This window comes from Cryptomeria japonica, chromosome 4, assembly GCF_030272615.1.
Source record: "Cryptomeria japonica chromosome 4, Sugi_1.0, whole genome shotgun sequence".
NCBI classification, from domain to species: Eukaryota; Viridiplantae; Streptophyta; class Pinopsida; order Cupressales; family Cupressaceae; genus Cryptomeria; species Cryptomeria japonica.
The window spans coordinates 659,521,906-659,548,676 of record NC_081408.1 but is presented as its reverse complement, the minus strand read 5'-3'; positions in this window follow the sequence as shown (position 1 = coordinate 659,548,676).

Here is a 26,771-nt window from a genome sequence, read left to right as displayed (position 1 = left end):
TCTATCCACCTTACCATTTTTTATCCCCGCCAGCCCTGTATGAATTGCATCGGTGAGGTAAGGTGCATAGTCAAATGTTATGCAAGAGAGGGGCTTAGGATCTGTGCAATCATCAGCATATAATGGGCTGGCATGTTTTTCTCAGCATCTTCTCCAAAAATATGACAAAGTGCCCAATACATGCCCTTAGCTCCTAAAGTAAACAAATTCAGGGAGAAAGGTTCCATGGTGCTGGGGCCTACAATAGTCAACCCTCCTATCTTAATAAAAAACTCTTTCAATGGGCCACTCCTAAGGTGATCCCTTTGTGCATTATAAACTTGGGCCAGTGATTCAAAATCAGTAGGCTCTAACAAATTTGAAGCCTCACTGAGCTTAAATACACTTCTGAATTCATCATCATTAATTTCAATCAGGGCTGATCCCTTCACATTCCTGATACATCTAGCTACAGGGTCATAATTTTGTGCAATCAAAGTCAACAAATCTACATCCATGAAGACCCCAGGGACTATAAGCTTCCCCACATCCAATTCCCATATACTATTTAAAGGGGCAAGGGAATGTCTTTGACCAAAACCTACCTTGAATAGTCCTAAACCTAACATCCCTATTTGTGGATCCCTTAACCAATTACCTTTGTCATATAGGCCATCCCCAATTCTTAAACGAGGGTTCTTCGGCACCAATTCTTTTGCTTTCGCCCCGGCATTGGTAGACATAGTTAGTTGTTCCAGAAAGTTGTCACATATATTCCTATCTTGGTAGTTTACCTTTCCTGTTAACTCTCTTCTTGGTGCCATCCCGTTAATGCAATTATATCAATTGAGATTTGCACAAAACTCTAATTATCCAATTCACACAGCAACACCGATTCTCAGACTGCAACTAGCAAGGAAAACATAGAAAAAACCTGGTTATTCGCCTGAAGAAACTCGCTTTGCAATAGCTCCTCTGCAACAAACTTGTCAAAATGGTACCACTATTCAATTGATGCGGACCTTAATATGGAGCATTTAATTGAGAAATTAATCCCGCATGCTTCGGCCATCACCTCAGAATTGAATTCATAAATTGAATTCAAAAATAGGCTCCAACGGATCACAAACCTTTTGAGTACTTTCCTATTTTGTCATTTCACCATTTCGCAGAGCTTAAAACCCCTGCACTTTTCTTTTGCAAGGAAACAACGATCGTTGGATCCTTGGAACTTGCACTACCTTTATTCTTTCTGGTCCCTCTGCATTAGTGACGAGCCCTACCTTCTTTTTGCTATTTCGTGAACACTAAACCTTGCACACTTTCACCACACGAAACAACGTTGGCCATTAGATCGTCATCTACTTTCTCAACCTTTACTTCTTATAGTGACCACCCATCTTCTTAACTAACCGCGCTCAATCATGATGACTAATGGTTTTTGCCACTTCGCGAAGACTAAACTGTAGGCATCTTCAAGCTGCAAAACAACGACAACCATTGGATTCACTATGAGATGAACACCATTTAACATGCTCAGACCTTCAAAGTTGGCCCTCAGCTCGGAGACCACTTGCTCTATTTCATCACCGGCTAACAAATGCCACTTGGCAATCAGCTATTTGCTTAGTTAATTCCATCGGGTTCCATTCTAAGGCCGCCACATGTTTTTTCTTTACCATTTCCCAACACAACCGTCGACCAAGTCACAACGGGCCCTCAACTACCCTTCAGAGCCACGTGCATCTTACGAGTCACCAATTCTTTCCACGAAGCAATCCATATGTCTTGCCACATCATCCATCATGTGACCACCACATCATTTCGCTATTTCATGAACATTAACCTTCGCTTAACTTGAGGCTACGAATCCATGACAACGGTCTAATTAACTCCTACTTAATCAGTCTTTAAAACTATGACCTACCTGTCCTTTGGGCCCATTGACCTTTTCGCTACTTCACGGACCTTAAATTTCAAGAAACTCCTTTTCGTGAAGCAATGACCACTGTTAGATCTTAGAAACCCGCTCGTCTGTTACCCTTGCCGTGGTCACCTTGCCCAGGCCCTCCACCTTTTTGCTACTTTGTGAAAGGTAAAACACATGCATCTTTTGGCTTCGAATCAACACCAGCTATTGATCTCTTCTGAACTGATCGTCCTTTATCCAATGGAATTGCTTGCCTCTGGGACACACCAAGTCTTTCACTATTTCGCGAAAGGTAAAACACATGCATCTTGGGCTAGTGAAGCAATGCCAACCGTTGGATCAAATACGAGATGCAATCTTTTAACCTGATGAGCAATTATCTGGTCAGGCCCACTTACCCTTTTCGCCATTTTGTGAAGACTAAACCACGAGCGTCTTCTCTCAGCAAACCAACACACACCCCAAAATGAACCTTAACTTAAACAATAGTTAAGAAGCCCAACAAAATTAAAACAATACATAGGCAATGGCGTAATATTTGAAAACATTAAAAAGGCCGCCTAGGGAAAACTTATGGGGGGGGCCACTTTTCATGATAAACCGACCCTTCCTCGAGTGGAAAAAGTAATGGAAGAATAGAACGTGAGGGTTTTTCCAAAACATAAGAGAGGGTTAAAAAATCAAAAACCTTAAACCCTCTTTGACCCAAGAAACACAGAGGCAACAAGGCCATTACAAGTACATTTTTGCAGATTTTTAGCCAACTATGAGATAGAAATACCCCATTCTCTAAATAGTGATAACAAGCACTCCCCTTTTTGAATCCTTGCTCCTTCAGGTACTTATCTAGCCTTGAATACCATGCTCTAGGAGCCTGCTTTAAACCATACAGTGCTTTCTTCAATCAGTACACAAAGGTTTCATCATCATTTAACATAAACCCTTCTAGTTTCTCCATGTACACTTCTTCCAAATTTCCATTGAGGAAGGAAGATTTTACATCCATTTGATATACCTTATAACCCATAGGCTGAAAAAGCTAGAAACATCTTAATTGCTTCTAGTCTAGCTATCGGTACAAATGTTTCTTCAAAATCAATGCCCTCTACTTGAGAGTAACCCTTGCACATAAGTATAGCTTTATGCTTAACAACTAGCTATAGTTCTTCTCCCTATCAATCATATAATTCTTCTTCCCCTTTGACAGCAATGCCAAAGTGAAAGTAAAAAATTCACTGTTATACTTCCATGTTCTGCAACAAGTTGCTCCCCCTGTGGAGTAGCTCCACTCTACAACAATCCTGCTTCAAGATTCTTCAATTAGCTCTGGGACTGATGTCTTCCACATTTGCTCAATTAACATCATGTAGGGGCACAACCCCTAGCTAACCTCTAAGATACTCAAAAGTAGTCTTAGGTGGACTTTTAGTAAAGATATCCACTAGTTGTTCCTTAGTAGATACATGCTCCAATAACACATCTTTACTCTACACTTTCTCTCTCAAGAAATATATTTCAGCTCAATATGCTTGATTCTAGCATGCAACATATTCATATAGCTGCAACATATTCAGCTTCAGCAGTCGACTGTGATATACAACTTTGCTTCTTGCTACTCTAAGATACAAGCCTTCCTCCAAGAAAGAATGCACCTCTGGTTGTGCTCTTCCTATCATCAACATTTCTTGCCCAATCTACATCTGTATAGACTTTCAAATCAGAGTTACCTGCATATGGATACCATAATCCATAATCAATGATACCTTTCAAATATATGAATATCCTTTTAGTAGATACCAACTAGCAACTAATCCAGCTGCATGAGCAATATTCGGTCTGCTGTGAACAACATAATCGATTTTGCCTATCATAGACCTATACTCCTTTTCATCAATGGATGCATCATCATCATCCTTATAAATTTTATAGCTTGTAAGCATTGGTGTCCCAATTGGTTTACAGTCTCCCATTCCAAATGTCTTCAATACCTCTTTCACATATTTGGACTATGTGATAAAAATACCACTCTTCTTTTGTTGAATTTGCAAACCTATGAGAATTTTATCTCTCCTACTAGAGACATCTCAAATTCACTTTTCATCTCATTTGCAAAGTCATCACTCATGACATCATTGCCTCCAAAAATGATATCATCCACAAACACTTCACTAACCAGTATCTTATCCCCTTTAGTCTTGAGATATATATTGTTGTCTTCACTGGTTCTCTGAAAAACCTATCTTCACCAAGTGTGAATGTAGTCTTTCATACCATGCTCTTGGTGCTTGCTTCAAACTATATAGTGCCTTGTGTAGTTTACATATCATATCCTTTGCATCAGTCAAAGCATACCATCTGGTTGTTCGATGTAGACTTCCTCTTCTAGTATTCCATTTAGAAATGTTGACTTCACATCCATTTGATATACTTTGAATCCCCTATATGTTGCAAATGCAAGTAGAGTCCTAACACCTTCCAATCTAGCAACTAGTGCAAATGTCTTGCCATAGTCTTCTCCTTCTTCCTGTGCATAACCTTTGTGTACCAATCTGGCTTTGTTTCTGATGACTACTCCATCTTCATTCAGTTTATTTTTGAATACCCATTTAGTACCTATTACATTTTTGTTCACCGGTCTGGGTACTAGGGTCCGTGTATTGTTCTTCTCAATCTGGTCAGGCTCTTCTTCCATAGCCTTGATCGAGTGATCATCTCCAAAGTCTTCATTTGTAGTTCTCGACTCAATAGTGGAGATCATAAAGGAATTCTCTCTAATTCTTCTTGTGGTTAACACACCAGCATCTTTATCTCCAATAATCTGGTTAGGATTATGATTGAGTCTCACATACCTTGGAATAACATGATTGTTATCTTCAAGTTCTTCCTCCTCACTATCTTCATCTTCTACAGAATCTACCTATTCTAGTTGAACTGGTACTATAGAAGCATTCATTTCACCAACTTCTGGCTTCATCTGTTCTAGCTCCAAAATCAAAATGTAAGGTTCATCTTCCTTCTTCTCCTCATTGTTTTCTCCTGAAAATTCAAAACACTCATCCACTCGAATATTAGCACTTTCAATGATCTTCTTTGTTTGGTTATTGTAACATTTGTAGGCTTTGTTGTTGGCGGAATAACCAAGAAATATGCCTTCATCACTGTTAGCATCAAACTTACCAACATATTCACCTCTCTTGATAAAACATTTACTACCAAAAACCTTAAAGTAACTAACATTAGGTGATCTACCATACTAGTATTCATAAGGAGTTTTATCCTTACCTCTTTTAACCAATATCCGGTTTATAGTGTAGACAATTGTGCTGACAGCTTCTCTCTAGAAATTTTTTGCTACACCTCCTTCTATTAGCATCATTCTAACATCTTCAACAACTGATCGATTATTCCTCTCTACAATACCATTTTGCTGTGGTGTCCTAGGTGCAGAAAGTTGCCTCTTAATTCCATTGTCTTCACAATATCTAGTGAATGCCTCTAAAGTAAATTCACCACCTTGATCAGCAGTTTATCTTCTTTCCACTTTCCTTTTCAGCTAAGGCCCTGAATTCCTTGACCTTGCTAAATTCTTATGTTTAGTCCTTCAAGAATGTGACCCACATCATTCTTGAGCAATCATCAATGAAAATCATAAAATACCTATCACCTTGAATACTTATGTCCTTATTGGTCCACAGAGGTCTGTATGAACCGAATTTAGCAAATGTTCTATTGAGAAATATTTTCTCTTAAAAGTTGAGGATGTCATCTTCCCTAACTAAGATTCCTTACATATTGCATTCACTGGTTTGTCCAACAGAGGCAAACCTCTTACAGACTTGAACTTACTGACTTTGACAATGTTATCAAAATTTACATTACAAAATCTCTGATGCCAAAGCCATCTATCTTCTACTTTAGCAATTAAACAATTTTTGACTTTAGGATTCAGGTGAAACAAGTTACCTTTTGTCTGCTTGCCAGTTGCAATCAGTTCACCTTTGCTTCCATAGATTTTACATATTTCATTCTTAAATTCCATTGGATAACTTCTGTCATTGAGTTGAGCCACACTCAATAGATTATTTTTCAATCCTTCAATCCAGTAGACATCATTTGCATTGCTCTTTCCATTAAGAGAAATGGTTCCCTTTCCTTTTACCATGCAGGGTGAGTCATTTTTAAATCTCACAATATCTCCATCAAATTCCTTCAAAGTAAGAAATTTACTCTGGTCATCGGTCATGTGGTGTGAACAACCATTGTCTATAATCCAATCATCAGAACTATGTGTGTGTGTGTGAAAAGTGGAATAAAGAGCTGTATCTGCAAGACACAACACTTCAATTAAGTCATTACATGTATGGTTAGATAGATATAATCAATAAATATTAAACCATAACAAAGCGACTAATTGCCTTCTAAAAGATGCAAGTATAAGATTGCTCTCAAATTTTTATAAGCTATACTAGTGACTAGACTACACCAAGACAAAGGATTTAATATATATGAGCATGATATTAAGCTAAAATGGATGCAAGATACATGAATAATTAAAGCAATAACGAATTCAAGCAATATGGATTCAAGCAATATGGATGCAAATAATCTAAAAAACCACAATATATTCAATGACTCCATAGCAAAAATCAGCGTAATAATAATCTCCAAGCATGTTCTCAAAAATCTCTAGGGTAAATTGGATGAGAGCTGAAGGCTGAATTTATAGAGAATTACAAGAGAGATGATGAAAAAGCTCAATTTAGGATTAACTGAAAATAATTGAGAAATCAAGTTCAGTTAACCTTGAGAAAGATTCCAATTATAGTTTAATTGAAATACATTTAGATAAGAAGTTCAAGTTACATTAGAAATAAGAATTAAATTAATTCCATGCATTTGTGATAAAAATAGATAGTTCTTTGATTTATTCAAGAAAAGAGTCTTTTCAATGCAACTGAACATCTTTTTCTGAAAATCTTTGAGTTCCAATTTTAGAGAATTATCAATAATTTAGAAAAAAAAATAATATCTCAAGTTTGATTTCTCTCTCAATTCAATTCTTTTATTCTATTTTCAATTCAACTCTTGCTTTGTGATTAATTCTTTTTTTGTAATAAATTAATTCATTTTTGCATGATTAATGGCAAATTTATTAATTAATCAAATATGCAAGGATGTTTAATAAATTAAAATAGGATAATTGATCAAAATGATATTCTTGGAATAATTAAATTAATTAAATAAATATTTAATTAATATTGAGTAATTGACTTGCCGTGTGATATTTGATGTTTGAAGAATTAATAATGTGCTCAAGATTGATTTAATTGCCTTTGGTTATGACCTTGGTGATGTTGTCGAGATTAGGGGCCCATGGTTTAGATGATCATTTTAGGGTATTACATTTGCCCCTCTTTGAATTAATGTGCGAGCAACGCGTTGTTTCAAAGAATATGTGATGTCTAGGAGATACCAGTTTTGAAATTGATTGATCACAAACTAGATAAAGAGCAAGATGTTTAGCTTGATTCGAAGCAATGAAGCTAAATGAAGTCTGATTAAAGCGATACCAATCCCGAACTTGTTTGAACTGAGGAATGATAGAGAACAAAGATACCGAACTTGAACTTGATTAATCAAGAAGTGGATCTTAATGATCTAGAACTTGATTGATCTAGATACAAAGAGTGAAGATAAAATCGATCTTGAACTTGATTGATCAAGATATGATGAGAGAAAAATAAACTGTCTAACTTGATTCGATGCGATGAAACTGAACACCTGCTTAGATTGAGCGTGTGATCAAAGATACTCTTTAAACCCTTGATTGAGTTTAAACAAATAATTAGCTTGATGAAAAGCAATGAAACTGAATAATATTCATAGACTGATTCAAATAAAGACAAATATCAACTTTGATATGAAGTGATGAAACTGATATGCCCCTAGCGATTGATTCGATTAAGATGATCGAGATATCTCAACTTGATGTGAAGCGATAAAGCTGAGATGCCCCTTAGCAATAAGATTTGATTGATTTTCTTTAGTTGAAAATATTTTTGCTCGACTTTTGATGAAGATTTGAAAAAAAATTCTTGACTTTGAAGATGTGAGGTCATAAGGTCATGAGTATGCCCCCTCGGGAGCAAAATCGAAAGATAATGAGGGTACACGATTATAGGCAATTTTTGGTGATGATAAATTATTTGAGCACAAAGAATAATTCTGAGGAATTTTTGAAGATTTGATGTTGAGCGCAAAGTTGTTTTGTAGAATGAGATTGAGATTCAGCGTTGATTCATGAGAAATTGAGCGTAATTAGAAGAAAGAATGAGCATTTGATGAAAAAGTGCTAAGTGGTCCAAATTTTGGAAATTGACTAGGAAAATGATCTCGAATTTCGATTTCGATCCCGAAAATGGAATTAGATGGGCAAATTAGCTAAGGGTACAATTTTCATGTCCATCAAAACAAGTTGAAAAATTAGGGTTTTGGCTATATAAGGGGTAAAAGTGTCATTTTCAATTCATTTTAACCCTCCAAGTTTGAAAATTTAAAAAGCCTTCTACAAAGAAAATGGTGGTCCCTACTCGTGAGCATCGATTAGAGTGCTAGAGATGACATAATTGACCTTGACACTATGAGCTAGCGGTAAGTGATCAATCTTAAGCCTCTTTATATTCTCAATTTTGAATTTTTTTGTTCATTTTTCAATTTTTAGCACGTTTTAAAGTTGGCCATTCTTGTTTTGTCGTACAAGACAGGATTTTGTCTTGTACGACAAACTGCTGAAGTTTGTTTTGTCATTCTAACCCCACCCTTATATCATACGACAACATGCAAAAAATACCATTTTGTTGTCCGAAGTCCAATTTTTTATCGTATGGGGTTCTTTTTTCATACGAGGCCCAATCCAGACTTGTACGAGTTGTTGCCCTTCTGTGTTTTGTCGTGTAGGAAATAATGAGCATTTTTTCAAGGTCTAAACTTAAAATTTTGATTTTGCAATTGACGTAGTTGGATTTGTGTGATATTTTACTTCTCTTCTAAGCTTATTTGGAATATTTTCTGATGTTTCGTTGCTTGATTTTTGCAGGTTCAATTACCCCATGTGCTCTTTAGATGCGTTTATCCACCCACAATGACATTAGTGTGGCAGTTATCTGAGGTTGAGCAGGCTCATATTGATTTGTGCAGCTTGACACACCTTCTTGCTTTGCTAGACATCTGTGTGAATCACGAAATGCTCACAACATTGGTTGAGCGATTCCATTCAGAGCATAATACCTTCCATTTTCTAGTTGGGGAGATGACTATCACTCCTGAGGATGTATATAGGATCCTCTGTATCCCTTTTGTTGGGGATAAGGTAGATTACAATGCAGTGTTGTTACCTGGATTACAGGCAGTCAGACATGTCTTTAGGGATCTTGATATTTTGATACGTTCCATCATTTGGGACATCATGATGAGAAGGTATAGTGAGGAGTTTCCTCTGGCATGTGTTCTAGTAGGCTTTATCGGTTGTTTTCTGATGCTGGATAGAGGACAATAGGGATTCTAGTGTGGTTGGGGTAGGATGCTAGAGAGATTGATGGAGACCCCTCAAAGGCTTGGCTCAGGTTCTTACCTATTAGCCCACATGTATCATGAGATGCATGAGGTTGTGTATAGGGAGGGCAAGAGCATGGCTGTTGGAGTTTTGATTTTACAGGTTTGGGCCTGGGAGCACGTCCCATTTTGTCAGTCGATTGTAGATGATAGCAGAGAGCCTGGGCAGCCGATTGTATATAGGTATGCAGGTTATGTTACACAGCCCCATCTGGGGAAGAATGATTTTTGGTGACGACAGCTGGACGATTTCATAGCAGTTACATGGAGACATTATAGGGGCCTAGAGCCATGGGATGACTGGCGACTAGTACACAGGGATATTTTTTGTTATGTGCTCACTTATTGGCAGATCATAGACTATAGCAGAGTGATTTGTAGTATCTCGAGTGATGAGGTAGTATGGTAGGCCTCAGGGGATCTCGTAGGAGTTCACAACATACGTGCGTTATGCTGATGAGGAGAGGTGGGGATGGTCACCGAGGTTGTCCTATGCCTTGAGTATGCAGGAGCTGACTGGTCTATAGCGACTCTGATAGGACTATATGGATGATGTTGTGGATGCGGGGGTATTTCCCCAGTACAAGGATTGGTTCCAGCAGCATTCATTCCCTAGGTTGACACATCCAGCTGAGAAGGCTCCTTGCATTGAGGAGATTGAGGATGATACCTCAACACAAGGATAGGGACAAAGAGTTGAGGCTCCGAGGTAGGCAAGTGGTGATCCTGGTGCTAGTAGTAGCAAGGTTCCAACTAGGGTTGGACAATAGAGGGGTGAGGGCGGATCCCTTGGGAGGATAGGTGTGAGGTTGGGCAGAGCTAAGGAGGAGAGTGCAACACCAAGACAGGTCCGACAATGGAGGGAGGAGCAGGTGGAGCTAGAGGTGGAAATGGGGGTGGAGAGCTTGTGAGAGAGTAGGGGACTAATGCGAGATGGTCGATGAGAGAACGACTTGTGGAGATGCAACCATAGTTGACAGTGGCTCAGACTCAGCTAGTGGAGCGAGACCGACAGCTAGCAGAGCTTAGGACTGAGCACGATCGTCAAGTCACAGAGATGAGAGAAGAGAGGAGGGTAGAGACAGATGCTTTGTGGCAGGCGGTCCTTCACCAAATGAGTAGGGTGGCATACTATGTTGCAACGTACAGTGTAGCAGTTCCAGTTGCGCAGCAAGTTGTCCCCTACTCCCAGTATCGGGAACCTCATCAAGATCCCGATCAGCAGGCTCCACCTCCTCCACCAGGCGATGAGGGAGAGGCTAGGAGCTAGATATTCTTTTTGTAGCTCTGATATTTTTTTGTAGACATACCCATTTTTTGTAGCCTATACGATTCTTGCTCCGATGGGAGTTTGTATATGTCATTTGACATCACTTTGTACTCTGAGACTTTATAAGATATATATATATATATGAGATTGAATTGACTTCATTGTACTTGCGTTGATTCATTTATGAGATGCTTTCTATATGCTTTATTATATATGTATGTATTTCTTTCAGTATGGATGTATGTAATGCAAATTGATTATAGATGTCTATTTTTGTTTCTTTTCGTATGCAAATAAATGAATGTGAATGAGTAATGAGTAATGCAATGTTTTCATTTTCTTATGCAATAAGATGAATGCAAATGAGATAATGGAATGTATGAATCTATATAAGATGTTTATGTATGCAGCTAACATCTCAAAACACAAGTACTCGTTCAGAGAAATGATGAAAAGGAGACCACATAGCTAAGAAATGATGATTCTTTCATCTCTCAATCAGAATATAAAGAGATCATTATTATCACATCAAAATCACTCTAAATTCACAAAATATAGAATGAAATGCAAAATGAGATGCAACCTAAACCTAGTCACTAGATTTAAAATGCTTAAGATTCATCACTGAGCATAACAGACATAATAGGAAGATTAGAGTTCCTTTCTTTTCAATGTACAATTTTTATTATCTTGTCCACAATAACCCTTTTTCATTCATATCCTTGGACAGATTTCGTAGGGACCCGAATTGCATCATAAAGAAATTTCCTCAAAACAAACAAAGAAATGATGTAGACCTCCTTGTAGCATTCAAATAAGAAGATTCAAGGTATGTGAGGCGATTTCACCTTGATGTGAAGGCTCTTATCACAGACACCTAGCTAATTTAGATGTTTCCAGATCATTGGGATCATTCCTACAAGCAGAAGACAAAGAATATATTATGCCCCCAATCCTTGCTCCTCTTAGTCATGAAAGACTTCCTCGAGTTACTCAAACGGATAATAATCTAAAACCAATATAAAAGACATCACACAAAGAAAATTTTCATGCATAGCTCAAACTGTTTAGTGATTGTTTTCCATTATGTTGTTTTGATTGCTAACTTAGTGATAAAACTCTTCAGTAATCAGGAGACAAGTGACTAACTCGGAGTGGATGACCAGGTTTCACTGATGGAAAGATGACTTGGTTGATACTGCTTAGGACATGTAATGTGCTCTATCGATTAACCTAAGACTAGGACATTGATTAGTTTCAAGCCATGAGGGTTTCAACGAACTAGGACGTCACAAAAGTGACTAAAATATATGTACAAGCGAAAGCAAAGATGCATGAAAGAGGGAATGACAATGTTGCATTGATAGATGGAGCGCTTGAGTACAAGAGGCGCCTGTTTGCCAGGTTTTCACCTACTTGGCAGAGATTCATTTTTTTTTTACCAAGGTGCCTGTTTACCAGGTTTTCACCAAGGCATTTTCTCTCTTTATATTTTTTTTTCTTTTCTTTTTCGCTTTTTTTTATTTTTTATTTTTTCTGTTTTTTAAATATTTTTTCAGGACTTTTTCAGTTGTACATGTTACTGGAGCAGAGAATGCTAAATGAATAATTTCTTCAAGTGGATGGTGTTAATCAGTTCACGGAGTTGTTCTCCTTCTAAGTTTGAGAGATGATAGGCAGTAGAGCTGAAGACTGCAATAACGATGTAGGGACCTAGCCAGTTGGATTCAAACTTCCCTTTGTTGTCTCGAAACTGTTGATTTTTTGGATTTTCTCTCAGAACTAGGTCACAAACCTGAAACTCTCTTTGTCTAACTTTTTTGTTATATCCTTTGGAAATTCTCTTTTGATACACTTTGAGATGATCGAATTCCACTTGCCGACGCTCATCCAACAATTCGAGTTCTTGCAATATAAATATTCTATAGTCTTCATTAGTAACAAGACCTTGCAAAGAAACTCTTAGAGATGGTATTTCCACTTCAATAGGTAATACTACTTTGGATCCATACACTAAAGAAAAAGGTGTAGCCCTAGTAGGTGTTCTAATAATTGTTCTATAAGCCCATAATGCAAGATTGAGTTGTAGATACCAATCCTTCCCAGATTTGTTCACTGTTCTGTGCATGATAGTCAATAGGTTTTTGTTAGATGCCTCAGATTGTCCATTACCTTGAGGGTAATATATTGATGACCAGTGTTGTTTAATTTTGAATTTCTCATAGAGCTCATCCAGGTCTTTATTCTTGAACTGTCCTCCATTATCAGTCATGATGGATGAAGGTATCCCACACCTACAGATGATATAGTTTAAGATGAACAAGGTGACTTGTTTACTAGTTGCTTTGATGAGCGAAACCGCTTCTACCCACGTGGTGAAATAGTTGGTGGTAGTTATGATGAATTTATGTCTGTTAGATGAAGTAGGGTATATCTGACCAATGAGATCAAAGGCCCATTGCTGGAAAGGCCAATGTGTAGTGAAGGGTATGAGATCCCTTACCAGAGCATGTATGAGATTCCCATGTGGTGCAGGAGCACCTAGTTGAGTAAAACTCACATTTTTGAGTATTTTATGCTTACATGTTTGTAATGTCTTGTGTTAGGTTGATAATGTTGTTTTAGGTTGTTATGTGTCATTTTTAGTGGTTTTGATCTTATTTTGGGCTCAAGAGATCAAGTTTTGCCTTCAGGCTTTGAGTTGACAATTTTTGTCAAAAAAGTGCAAAATTGCCAAAAAGGTCTTCTAATTCTTTCCAAAGAATTGAAACATGTATGATAAGTGTTTTTAGGCATATCAAAGTTTTTTAGACAAGTTGATAAGGTTAGATTATCAAAAATTCCTCTTGGAGCAAGAAATGTTGTCATTTGGCTTGAAAAGTTGTCAAAGTTGTCATTTTTGGGTTTTTCTTGCAAAATGCAGTTGTGGAAGCCTCATGTCTATATAGGGCTTGGTAAATAATTAGAAATGATATAAAAAGGCCTCCCTTTTCCATTTGAAAGGTTGGTGATTGTATGAGCAAGAGCTTCTTAATAAAATCATGAAATTTTGGCTTTTATGATTGGTTTTTCCTTTGTGAAACAATCCGTACTGTAGCTCCATAGTCTATACTATACCTTTCAGAAGTGTGCATAAATTTTTTATAATTCTCTCTAGTATATTTTTTTATTGGTTTCTTTTGGAAATTTGATTGTACAAAATTATTTTCAATCTATGTGCTCACTGCCCTGTCAAAGGTTTGAAGTTCTAAAATGTCACCACTTGACTGATTCAGGTCTGGGATCCCACAAAATGGATTTAGTTAAGTTGTAATTCATGTATATACTATAAATATTCTCTATTTTATGCCAAGAGTGTGGTTGGAAGAAGGACTTGAGTGAATACCAGGCAAGTATTGATTACTTGGCTGGTAACATGATCAAAACTCAAGATTTGCACCCAAAAGGAATTTGGAGTGAACAAATGCATGATGTAGAGGTCTGGACATGTGGAAAAGTGTGTTGATCATCATCTTAGTTTATTGGAATAGCTTTTTCTTATCAAAAATTCTCATTTTATAAACAAAACAGTGAGTTCATTGTTTTTATGAATTGTGTTGTCAAATTGCTTATGGAATGCTTCAAAAGCATCACCCAAGCCTTGTAACTGAGAAGGAAATGTAATAGGAAGATTATCCAATGTTGTGCATACCTATTTGAGGTGTATTTTCAATTCAAACTCTTCATTTATGCAGGTCCAAAGGTGTAATAGCTGCTGATTGGTAAAAGGGCAACATTCTAGACTATGACAGTGACAATTTTATTGTTTTCTCAGTGGCTAGCCAAGTGTTTGGCATAATGCTGGTCAAAAAAAGGTAGTGGAAGCTTCAATTTGTTGTGGCAGAGGTCTCCTAGCACTATGGGATTTTGAAACAAGTTTGATGGAGAGAGTCTATGATGGAAGCACCCAAACCCTCATGAAACCCTATGTTTAAGCCTAATTTTGTGGACAGTCACTAAACTAAGTTGGTGGAACCTAAAACCATGAAAATATCCTTTCTATGACCTATTCCACACCATCCAAAATAATTTTATTGAATGAGAAGCCCATCATTGGGTAGGGTGAGTAAAAAAGAGCCAATTACCCCTCCATGGGCTAGTAGTCTTTGTGACTGCATAACACACATTTGACTGTTTTTGTCAAAATACATAACCCAATTGAAAAGAGGAGCTTGGGGGTTTATGAAACCTTAGGAGAACAATCCAAATAGTGAGATAGGTGTCAGATGGAACCTTGGACAGTGCATACCCTTAGTTGGAGACTTTGACCTTTTGATTGGGGTACTGAGAAAACCAAAGGCTATGGGACAAAAACTAAGTTTGGCTGTCAAACTTGACAAAAACCTTGTTGTCCCTACATGTCCATGTTGAAGATTCCTAATACACTCTGTAACAGAGGGTTGAATGCCAAAAGAGCAGGGATTGAGGATTGCGTAGTTGGGTGGAGTGAGCAGTTGGAGTAAGTTTGAGCATGGGTATGAGCTATCACCAAAAGGGGATTTTGTTAGGAAAGTGATACATGAAGTGCTTGGCACCATAACCACAAGAATGATTTTGTAAACACATACAATAGCCTCAAACAATTTTTTGGGTAACAAATTGAAACTCTTGACCAAAATTGGCCTTTTGAGCACTTACCTAGCAATCTCCCTATCACCATGTAGTTGACATTTTTCACAAGTCTTAGAAAATTTAATGGCATCTTTCTCCATGTATGGCTAGTAGTAGCCAGCCCATAATAGTTTCTAAGCTAAAGTAAGACCATTCGAATGAGATCCACAAATACCTTCATGGACTTCTGATAATGCACGTTTAGATTCTTCAGTTTCTAGACATCTAAGCAATGTGTCATCTAAACCTCATCTAAATAGATCATTAGCAATGATAACATACCACGAGGCATTTTGGGTTAGGTTTCTTTTCTCATTACGAGTAAGATTTTTAGGGATAATTTGATCTCGTAGATAAGAGTAGATGTTGTTGTATTGCGATGAGTCATGTCCAATAATAGAATAAATCATTTGGGTCTCAAGAGAATCATAGGCTAGGTAATGTAACTCTTCCACCAGGAATTCAAAGCAAAAACTAGGTTCTTGTAACTCGGGTTTAGATGCCAAGGTGGCCATAGCATCTGCTGCTCTATTTGTGGATTTGGGAATCTGTTGGAATGATACAAATGCAAAATACTTCTTAAGATCATCAACCATTCTCTTATAAGGCATTAGTTTCTCATCTCAAGTCTAATATGTATCATTGATTTGATTGATGACTAGTTGAGAATCTCCATAGATGTGTAATTCTGCAACCTTCCATTCAATAGCTAGCTTTATCCCATTTACCAAAGCTTCATATTCTGCAATGTTGTTTGTGCAAGGGAACAAAATCTTATAAGACTTTGGTATTGAATATTTTTGAGGAGTAATAAATAGTATTCCAACACCAGAACCATTTTGAGTAAAAGACCCATCGAAAAACATCTTCCAGGGTTGTTGAGTAAGGTGCATTATTGATTCATCTAGAAACTCTATATGTAGCAGTTGAGTGTCTTCAAGAAGAGATTCAAAAATTTGATCAACAATTACCTGTCCTTTTATGGATTTTCATTCCACATATTCAATGTCAAACTCTATAAGGATCATGACCCATTTCGCCAATCTTCCTGTAAGTGTTACTTTGCTGAGAAGATATTTGAGCGGATCAATTTTAGCCACCAACTTGACTGAATGTGCCAACATGTAGTGTCTCAATTTTTGTGATGCAAAGACTAATGCCAAGCATGCATTTTCTATTATAGTGTAGTTCATTTCATAAGACACCAATGTCCTACTGATGTAATAGATAGCTTGTTCCTTTTTATTTTCATCCTGTTGTGCCAAAAGTGCCCCCAGTGATGAATCAGTTGTTGATATGTATAAGATCAATGGTTTACCTTGAATAGGTGGCATCAATATTGGTGGATTCGATAGGTACTCTTTGATTTGCCGAAGATATTATTCATATTCCTAATCCCAGTTGTATATTACTCCTTTCCTCAATACTTTTATGAAAGGTTGAGATTTGTTTGCTAGCCAAGAAATGAATCATTTGATGGATTGGAGACGTCCCTGTAGACTTCTCATTTGACTGATGTTCTTTGGAGGTGGCATTTCCTTTATATCTTGGACCTTCTCAGGATCAACCTCGATTCCCTTCTTTGAAATGATGTAGCCAAGTAGTTTACCAGATGTCACTCCAAATGCACACTTTTTTGGATTTAACCAGAGTTTGAAATTTTCCATTCTGTCTAGTATAGGGCCTAGCTCTTGAATATGTGTTGATCTCTTCATAGTTTTCACTAGAGTGTCATCAATATAATCTTCCATGTTCTTGTGCGTCATGTCATGAAAAATAGTAATGACTGCTCTTTGATAGGTTGCTCCTGCATTCTTTAGCCCAAATCACATGACATTCCAGCAAAAGGTTCCCCATGCACAGGTGAAAACTGTCTTTTCTTGATCTCCAGGAGCTATTTTGATTTGATTATATCCAAAGAATCCATCCATTAGTGAGTACATCTTATACCCAACAGTCATGTCTACTATCATATCAATGTTTGGTAATGGAAAGTCATCCTTCGGACAAGCTTTGTTGAGATCTGATAGATTTTTCTTCCTTTGACACTGGTACTATGTTTGAAATCCATTTGGCATAATCTATAGCTCTAATGAATCTAGCTTTTAGCAGCTTTTCTAGTTTAGCCTTTACCAGCAGTGCCACATGTGGGTGCATCTTACAGAGTTTTTGCTTGAATGGTTTAACTCCTGGTGTGATAGAAAGATGGTGCATGATGAGATAAGGATCTAGGCCTAGCATATCAGAGTATGTCCATGCAAAGTTTATTTTCTTTTCTAAGAATAGATGAGTGAAATCCTTCAATTCTTCTACTAATAGTGAATGAGCTACATGAATGATGTGTGGTGTCTCTTGACTCCCAATGTTCACTGGCTGAGTCGGCTCGATCAATATAGAAGACCTTTCTTGAAAATGACTTGGCGGTATATCAAGTATCTCACCTTCAGGTGCCTCAGAGAGGTTTTCACCCTTAGGTACGTCCTTTATTTTCTCTTTTTTTGATTCTGACACCACCACAATGTGGTTTTCGCCATCAGATCTTTTATTTTTATTTTTCTTATTTTTTTGACTAAGATACTTGATATCCGCTTCAGTCATGTTTTCACTCTGTTCACTAGTGGAAGAGTCCATAGGTTCAACTGCATTGAGATAATAGGCTAATGTATAGTCATTGGAAAAAGTAGGTATATTCATTGACTGGTTTTGTAATGTGTAGTCAATCAGTTCTGGATGCACTAAGGATAAATTTTGGATAGGTTCGAGAGTGTTCATCGTATTGTCATCACAACTGCGAATCGAAAAGTTGAGTTATAGAAGGATACGTTGCATAAGTATCTCGAGACCAGGAAGAGTCAGATCATGATTATTAAAATTCATGTTAATATTTAGTTGATCTAATCCAATAGAGATACTTGTAGCATCGTTCCCTATGCCAGAATTCACGTCATATCATGGTTCGACAACAATAAGATCAATAGATAGATTTTCTTTATTCACATCAGATGATTCAAATTCTGATGGTAAGTATATATTATCCTAAATAGGACTGTTGTCAGAGTCATCAGATGAAGTTTCTGAATCTTCTTCAAGTGATTGAGTGAGTATATGTATGGTATCAACACCAACATATTTAATGTTGCAAGTTCCTTCAAGTTCTGGCTTATTTGTCATTTATATCTGACATACCTGCTGGCATGATCTTACTATTTCTGTGATTTGTTGTTGTTTACTCCATTCAGCTTCTTCTAGACTGATAACTGGTTCTTTTTCTGTTGCTTCCAATTCTTCCTGTGTAGTGCTATACCTGATTTGTTCTATTTTAGCATAGGGGCACATAGATGAGAAATGTTCTAGTATTCTTCCTTCTTTCATTCCTTGTTCATAGTTTGCTTGTCTCTTTTGTCTAGTTTCCTGTATTTCCTTCTCTAGTTTTATGCTCATCAATTCTTGAGCATCATCTGTGGTACTAGTAGACTCTTGTGGAGTTTCTGTAGTGGATATGTCTGAGAGGTGATGTGAACCCCATTCATACTCATTTGAGTCAGTCTCTGAATCTTCTACCTATTGTCTACCAGTGTATGTGACTGGAATTTTCAGCGGTGTGAACAATTCCCTGAACCTTTCTACTTCTTGTTTTATATCTTCTGGGACCTCTACTTCTTGTAGTATTGTAGCTAATACCACCGGAACTTGAGTATTAATTGTTTCTTCTCTCTTGATTACTAGTTCCTCTTGTTCTATTTCATATTTGTCTTAAAGTTTTTGTTGAGTGTTTACCTCCTCTAATGTTAAAGGAAGTGTCTTTTTCTTCCACTTAGTCTTAGAAGCATGTTTTTGATTTGATGTTTTTCCTTGAGTGTATCCTAGTCCAACTTTATCATTTATGGACTTTGTTTGCAGCTGAATCGGTTCAATGATACCCTCTTGATATTTTCCTAGAGGACCAGTACCTGAATATCCCATACGCTAAATCATTTTGTAACCAGGACCATATTTTGTTGGAGAAACCTCACAGTGTCGTACTTCCTTATTTTGACTATCTTCCTTAAAGATCTAGTTAAGAACAACATCCTCTTCTATTTCATCTACCAAGGAAGTAGAAGACTATACAAAGAGGCCACCATATATGACATTCGGAATAGATGTTTGTGTTCTCATAGCCTCTGATGGTTTTCCCAATTGTTTTGGTGATGGAGGGAGAGAAACTAATGAGAGTACTAGTTCTATCTTGTAGCCATCCATGCCAGTATTTGTAATCTTCAATTTCTTTTCCAAATCTTTCATCAGAGGTTTTGGACTTTCATTTGTAGAGACTTTCCTATTATGAGGCACTAAAGTATCATCACCTTTTGTTAATGCATTATAGGTGACATTTGTATCAACAAGAATACTAACTTTTGTTCCATTATAAGGAAATTTTAAGCATTGATGGTATGTTGATGGAACTGCCTTCATTTCATGAATCCATGGCCTGCCCAACAAGATATTGTATGACAGAGGGAGATCAAGTACCTAGAAAATGACATCTCTTTCTACAGGTCCCACCCTAATTGGTAATGATACCAGACCTTTAGAGGTCCTTTCTTCCTCATCATAGGATTTAATTTTTATTTTCTTGGCAGGATCAATGACATTTTTAGAGAATCCTAGGTGTGTAAGCAGACTGTAAGTATAGATATTCAACCTCGTGCCTCCATCTATCAAAACACGTTTAACTCTGTGTTTATGGATCATGGCTTCAATATGCAATGGCTGGCTATGTGGATGATTTAGCGAGTTGTCATCTTCTTTAGAGAAGGTCAGATAGTGAGGTGAAGTTAGATGACCCACCATAGACTGAAACCGATCAATGTCTAAATCTTTTGGAACATTAGTGGTAAGCAATGCTTTGTCCAGGATCCCTTTGTGAGTAGAAGAGATTTTTAGCAATTCAAAAATTGAGGTTTGAGCATTTGTCCTTTTGAATTGTTCAACAACTCTATATCCAAAGGATGATGTTGAAGTTAGCCTTTGAAATTTATCCAAGGTTGATTCTTTTTGTTTATTTGATGGGGCTGGTAGGTTTGATGTTTCTTGAGTCGGGTTGGAAGAACTAGCTCCTTGGAGAGTGACTTTCTTTTGAGAACGGGTTAGAGCTCTTGCATATCATGATTCATTTTGGTTATCTTGGACTATAATCACATTGCAATATTCAGATTGGGAAGGTTCAATCATGTTGATGACATTGTCATTGCTGGTATAAGTATAATTTACTTTGGCACCTCCTTTGGTCTTTTAAGAATCACCTTGTTCGTAAACAGGTAAAAGGTCCTTAAATATTTTATGATCAACATTGGTCAGGTGATTTCCAACAATGAATTTACCAGTTTCTATGAGATCTTGAATCTCATGTTTGAGCTTCATGCAATTGTTTACGTTATGACCTTTATTCCGATGGAAGTCACAGTATTCATTTTCTCTCCACCATTTTGGTTTGATTTTTGGATCATATGGTCTGGAGTTATCTGGTAGCGTTATTAGGTTGCTTGCCAACAGAGTTTTGAAAGAAGATTCATATGATTCTTTGAGAGAAGTTAAATCATGCTTAGGTTTGGAATGCCAAGGCTTCTCTTTGAACCACTCTTTTGTTTTCTTTGGAGGATTTTTTGTTGTAGCTTCAGCAGCTTTAAGTGCTTGTACACCACTAGCCAAGTTGAATATCATGGGCTGAGTTGGTTTTAACAGTGTCTACTACTCCATCATTAACAACATTCTTGTTGTTATCTTTGACAAATTTCTAATACTTGTTCTTCTCTTTGGAGCTAGATCCTGGTTGTGTTTCTTTCCAAGGTGAGATATCCCCCTTCTTTATGAGCACATCTTCCATTCGAACAACATTATCTACCATTTTGTTAAATGATGGGTGTACTTGCATTTGTATACTATATTTCAGTTTTGGGACCAAGTTGTTGACAAATATGTCCATTTTCTCAGAATCTGGGATAGGTCATGAATACCTAGAGAACCTCTTTCTCCAATGCTGGAGGAAAGTAAGGAGAGGCTCCCCTGTTTTCTATTTAGTATTGCAAAGCTCGATCATAGTCACAGGATGTCAAATGTTGTATGAGTATTATTGTAAGAATAGTTGGATTAGCTCTTCAAACATTTTTATTCCTTTAGGTAGACTTGAGAACCATTCCATGTCTTGTCCTCCCAAACTCCTTAAAAAAAGGCGCATGAGATACATTTGATCATGCATGAAATCCATACAGGAAGCACAAAACTCTCTGACATGATCTTGAGGATCTGAGGTACCATCATATTTGTCAAATTTTGGGATCTCAACTCATGGAGAGAATGGAGGCATGTATAGATTCTTGTCAAATGGAAAAGGGCATATTGTCTCCAGAGAATATTGTTTTGGGGACTTATCTTTGTTCTTCAATTCTGTGATTTTAGTCTATAAGGCTAGTAATTGTTTGTGCACCATGAGTATAGGTGATTCTTCCTTTTTAGTAACAAGTGTCTAAACATCATATACAGTAGGAAGTTTGGCACCTTGTTTTGCTAGTTGTAAGAAATAGTCTTCATTCTCTCTAGTCAGGATAACTTTCATCATTTTTCTAAAGACTTTATCATTTTGACAGTCATGAATTTCTTTTTCTAGAGGTTTAGTGTCTTCTTCAACTTCACTTGATGATGAATCATTGTCAATTTTGTGAACATTAAGGTTGTCTTTGTCATTGTATTATGTCTCATGTATAGTGGGAGACTCGGGTTCATCAAAAACTAGTACTCCAGATGATGAAGGTTTGTCAGTGAGCGGGTCCTTCATGTAGTATGGGTTATCTTGATATGTGAAGGGTTGTCCTTTGCCTTTGGCTTCTTTCTTACGAGAACTCCTAGTTTGAGTAGGCATTTTTATGGATTAGTGTGACCTAAAGTTGTTTGTGATGCAGAGGTCAAGATCAATTTATTAGAGGATTTACAAAGGCTTTTTTGGGCCTACTCGGTTAAGGGTTTCCGACTTGTCAAAGATGTGAGTAATCAACAAGTGATTGATCTAGTAAATAGCATAGTCTGCTTGGTTAGATCCATGATAGCTTATTGCTAATGCATTTCAGCATTACTTCAGTCTTCAGTAAATCCACACTCTGTTACAACTCACAGACTTGATCTTCTCTATTAAGATCGCACATAAAAACTCATTAACCACCAAAAAACCTAACAACTACAAACCCTAAAACCCTAGACATGATGTCCTTAAAAAGGAATCTGATTTCATGTCGGTCCAATAGGATTACATTGCATGTTCCTAGGTTCAGTGTATCTAGACACATTTGGTAACATGACACAAAATCACCGTCAAAGTGTAGGTGGATGGTAACTCATCACAAAAATATATCGATTGGTAACTCATCACAGAGTATTACCAATTTATACAACTTTACTGATTACCGGTTGGTAACTTAGAGTAATACCGGCTTAATTATTACCGGTTGACAAAAATGAAGACTGGGAAAATGATAACTGCCGCTTTTAGTTCCTTTGCTCCATTCCACTTGAGATCCTCGAACCGCTTGAGGTCTTCATGCCGCTTGAGATCAGTAAACACTTCCTGTAAAACACTGAGAGTCTAAAGACTACAACATAATACCAGTCTAGAACAAATACCAGTTGAGCATAATTCATACATTCAAAAAGTGATCTCATAGCAAGAGCAAGTGTGTGTCCATCAATGACAATCACAACATAATCATCAAAAATGCCAACACATATGGTGTCCTAGGGGGTCATGGGACACCATATGACCCCTAAGGACAACATACGACCCCTTATGAAACCATATTGGGTTGTTATGAGTCATACGGTGTCCATAGGGGTCATATTGTGTCCTATGACCGCTTAAGACACCAAATTGTGTCGTAATGGGTCATATTGTGTCCTAAGGGGTCATCGGACACCATATGACCCCTAAGGACAAAATAAGACCCCTTATGACACCATATTGGGTCGTTATGGGTTCTATGGTGTTCTAAGGGGTAATATTGTGTCCTACGACCCTTAAAGACATCATATGACCCCTTAAGACACCAAATTGTGTTGTTATGGGTCATATGGTGTCCTAAGGGGTCATGGGATACCATATGACCCCTAAGGACAACATACAAACCCTTTGGACACCATATTGGGTTGTTATGTGTCATATGGTGTCCATAAAGGTCATATTGTGTCCTATGACCCCTTAGGACACCATATGACCCCTTAAGACACCAAATTGTGTCGTTAGGGGTCATATGGTGTCCTAATGGGTCATGGGACACCATATGACCCCTAAGGACAACATATGACCCCTTACGACACCATATTGGGTTGTTATGGGTCCTATGGTGTCCTAAGGGGTCATATTGTGTCCTATGACCCCTTAGGACACCATATGACCCCTTAAGACACCAAATTGTGTTGTTATGGGTCATATTGTGTCCTAAGGGGTCATGGGACAACATATGACCCCTAAGGACAACATATGACCCCTAAGGACACCATATGACCCCTCTCCTCAGGGGTCATATGTGTCCTAAGGGTCTCTCTCTCTCTCTCTCCCCTAATCTCTTTCTCTCTTTCCCTTCCCCCCTCTCTCCCTTCCTTCCCCCTTCTACTTATCTCTCTCTCTCTCTCCCTCCCTATCCTCTCCCCCCTCCCCCTCTCTCCCCTATTATCTCTCTCCCTCTCTCCCCTAATCTCTCTCCCCCCCCTCTCTCTCCCTTGCCCCCTCCCCCCTCTCTCCCCCTCTCCCCTAATCTATCTCTCTCCCCCTCCCTTGATCTTTGCCTCTCTCTCTCTCTAAAATATGAGTAATGAAATCGGATATTGTTCTTTATCAGATATTCTATTTTTGTCACTGCCATTAATGTGGCAACAATTAAAAAAAAAGGCGGCAACGGGAAAAAAATTTTGGACCACAAATTTATTCATTAAAATCGGATATCCGATATAATTTGATTTCTGATTTTATTGGATATTAAATAAAAAAGAGCCTTGTGGGCCATTTTGTGGATTCCAACGGCCCACAATCTTCACATTCTATTTTTTGTAAACGATCATGAGTTTTCAGATAGGTTGAGACAAATTTGTGCTTTTGAGATAGTCTTAAAGTCAAATCTTACATTGTCAATCATTTAGGAGAATCTTTGTGGAGGTAAATGGGGAGTAGTAGTCGTCGAAAGTCTAAACGCAAAAGAAAACTTTCAAATGACCAAATTGAAGTGTATAGAGAAAGAGATAGAGAAGGTCATAGGAGGAGAAGACAAGGTATGTTAAATATTGTTAATGTTTCTTCAAGTGAAGAGGAAATTTAATTTGAAAATGTTGAACAAGTTATTGAAAATGAAAATGTAGATTTTGAAAGTGAAAATTTTGAATATGTTGAAAATGTTGAAAATGATAATGAAAATGCCCAACATGATGTGAGAATGGAAAATAAAAGTTTGGGAGTTGACAATGAAGGTGTCCATAATTTTGGTGTAAATATGATTTTTTTTGACATTGGAGGTGAAAATGTAGAAAATTTTGACATAGGAGGTGAACATGTGGAAAATTTTGACATTGGAGCTGAAAATGTGGAAAAATTTGACATTGAAGGTGGAATTGCTCAACCAAGTGAACAATATGTAACACCTAATTACTTTAGAAATGAAGACCCTCTCATGGATGAAAGACAAATTCCAAATCCAAGACCTTCAAGAACCCCAAAATGGTTACTTGAAATTTATGAGAACATTATTGTGAATCTTGAAGGCAAGAGGTCAACAAGAACCGTTCGGTTGTGGGCTACACAACTTTTGGACCAAAATTTTAGCAATAAGACATTGACTGAGCAATGCCAACTCTTTGTTCAATTGCTAAAGATGATAAAGATGAGAGCATTGCTAAACAAATTGAAGATTCGTATGAACAAGAAGATTGAGAGAAATTCTATTATTGCCAAAAATCTATTTGACACTCTCAATTCTATTGGAAAGAATAGATAAGAGAGCCGCTCGAAGAGTGATTATAACTTCCCTAGTAAGCCATCAATTGAGGAAGGCTCATCAAATGAGACAAACTTGTGTTGATTTTAACATAAATCATAAAAATTTGGATAGAGAATTTTCACGAAGACAAAGACTTGATGATCCACTTCAACATGATACATGGGATTTTGGTGGGAGGCTTCCACGTGTTGATAGAAAGTTGACTGACAATGTGAAGGAGGAGATTCAACAATTTTGGCACTCTAATTATAGAGTATCACCCAATGTAAAAGACATTTTGAAATTAAGAATTGGCAACCGAGACCACACACCACATCCCAAACATTTCTTGGAATCAAGCCAAATAATGTTGTACAATTTTTTTTGTCAAGTACATCCAACCTTGCAAATATCACAAAGGGCCTTTGAATATTTGAAGTCATTTATTGTGTTCCTCTTAAGATTCATAATACTTGTTGTTGCATGTACCATGTGGATTTTTCAATATACCATGAACTTTTATGCCATATTCATTCTACGATGCATACTAATGATATGTTGCAGGAGTGTGGTGCAATGCTATTTCCAAGATCATCAAGAGACTTACAAGATCTATTTTTATGCCCTAGAGATGATGGATACTATTTCTATAGAAATGATTATTTGAATGAGAAGTGCTCACAATGTGGTGGGTTGTTAGAGTTTGTTTCATGTTCTCATGAGGGTAGCAAACACAAGTTTGGAAAGAATTATGCCGAGAAAAAAAGATATGAGATAGTGAAATATACTTTGAAGAGTGGAGGTGAAGGTTCTAGATGCGAATTAGTCTCAAGAGAAGTGAGTGTTGCTGATTTTATTTTGGATTTTAAGAAAAATATTTTCTACAAGTATGCAAGGCACACACGTAGGTCTCAGTGGTTGGATCAATAGCTCAGGATATGTAAGAACTCTTTCTCGATTGGCATTATTGTATCAATGGTTGATTTTGTAGAGAACTAAACATTGCAACCACAGAATGAGGTGCAATCTCAGTACTACAATTCAATCCAGATTGCTATTTTTGTTCACACTACATATAGAAATGCTCCTGATAGTACTAAAGAGGACAGGAAGATAATCAGGGAGTACCATTTTTATATGAGTGATGATAGATCACACTCCTCCGAGTATGTGCAACATTCTTTCAAGAATTTTTTTGAGTTCTTGCATGAGAAAGATATTGCAATTGATTGACATATCATATGGTCAGATAACTATACAGGTCAATTCAAGAATGTCTATATGTTTTATTGGTTGAGTTTAATCGATGTAGAGAGGCATATGCCTCATATTTGGTGTT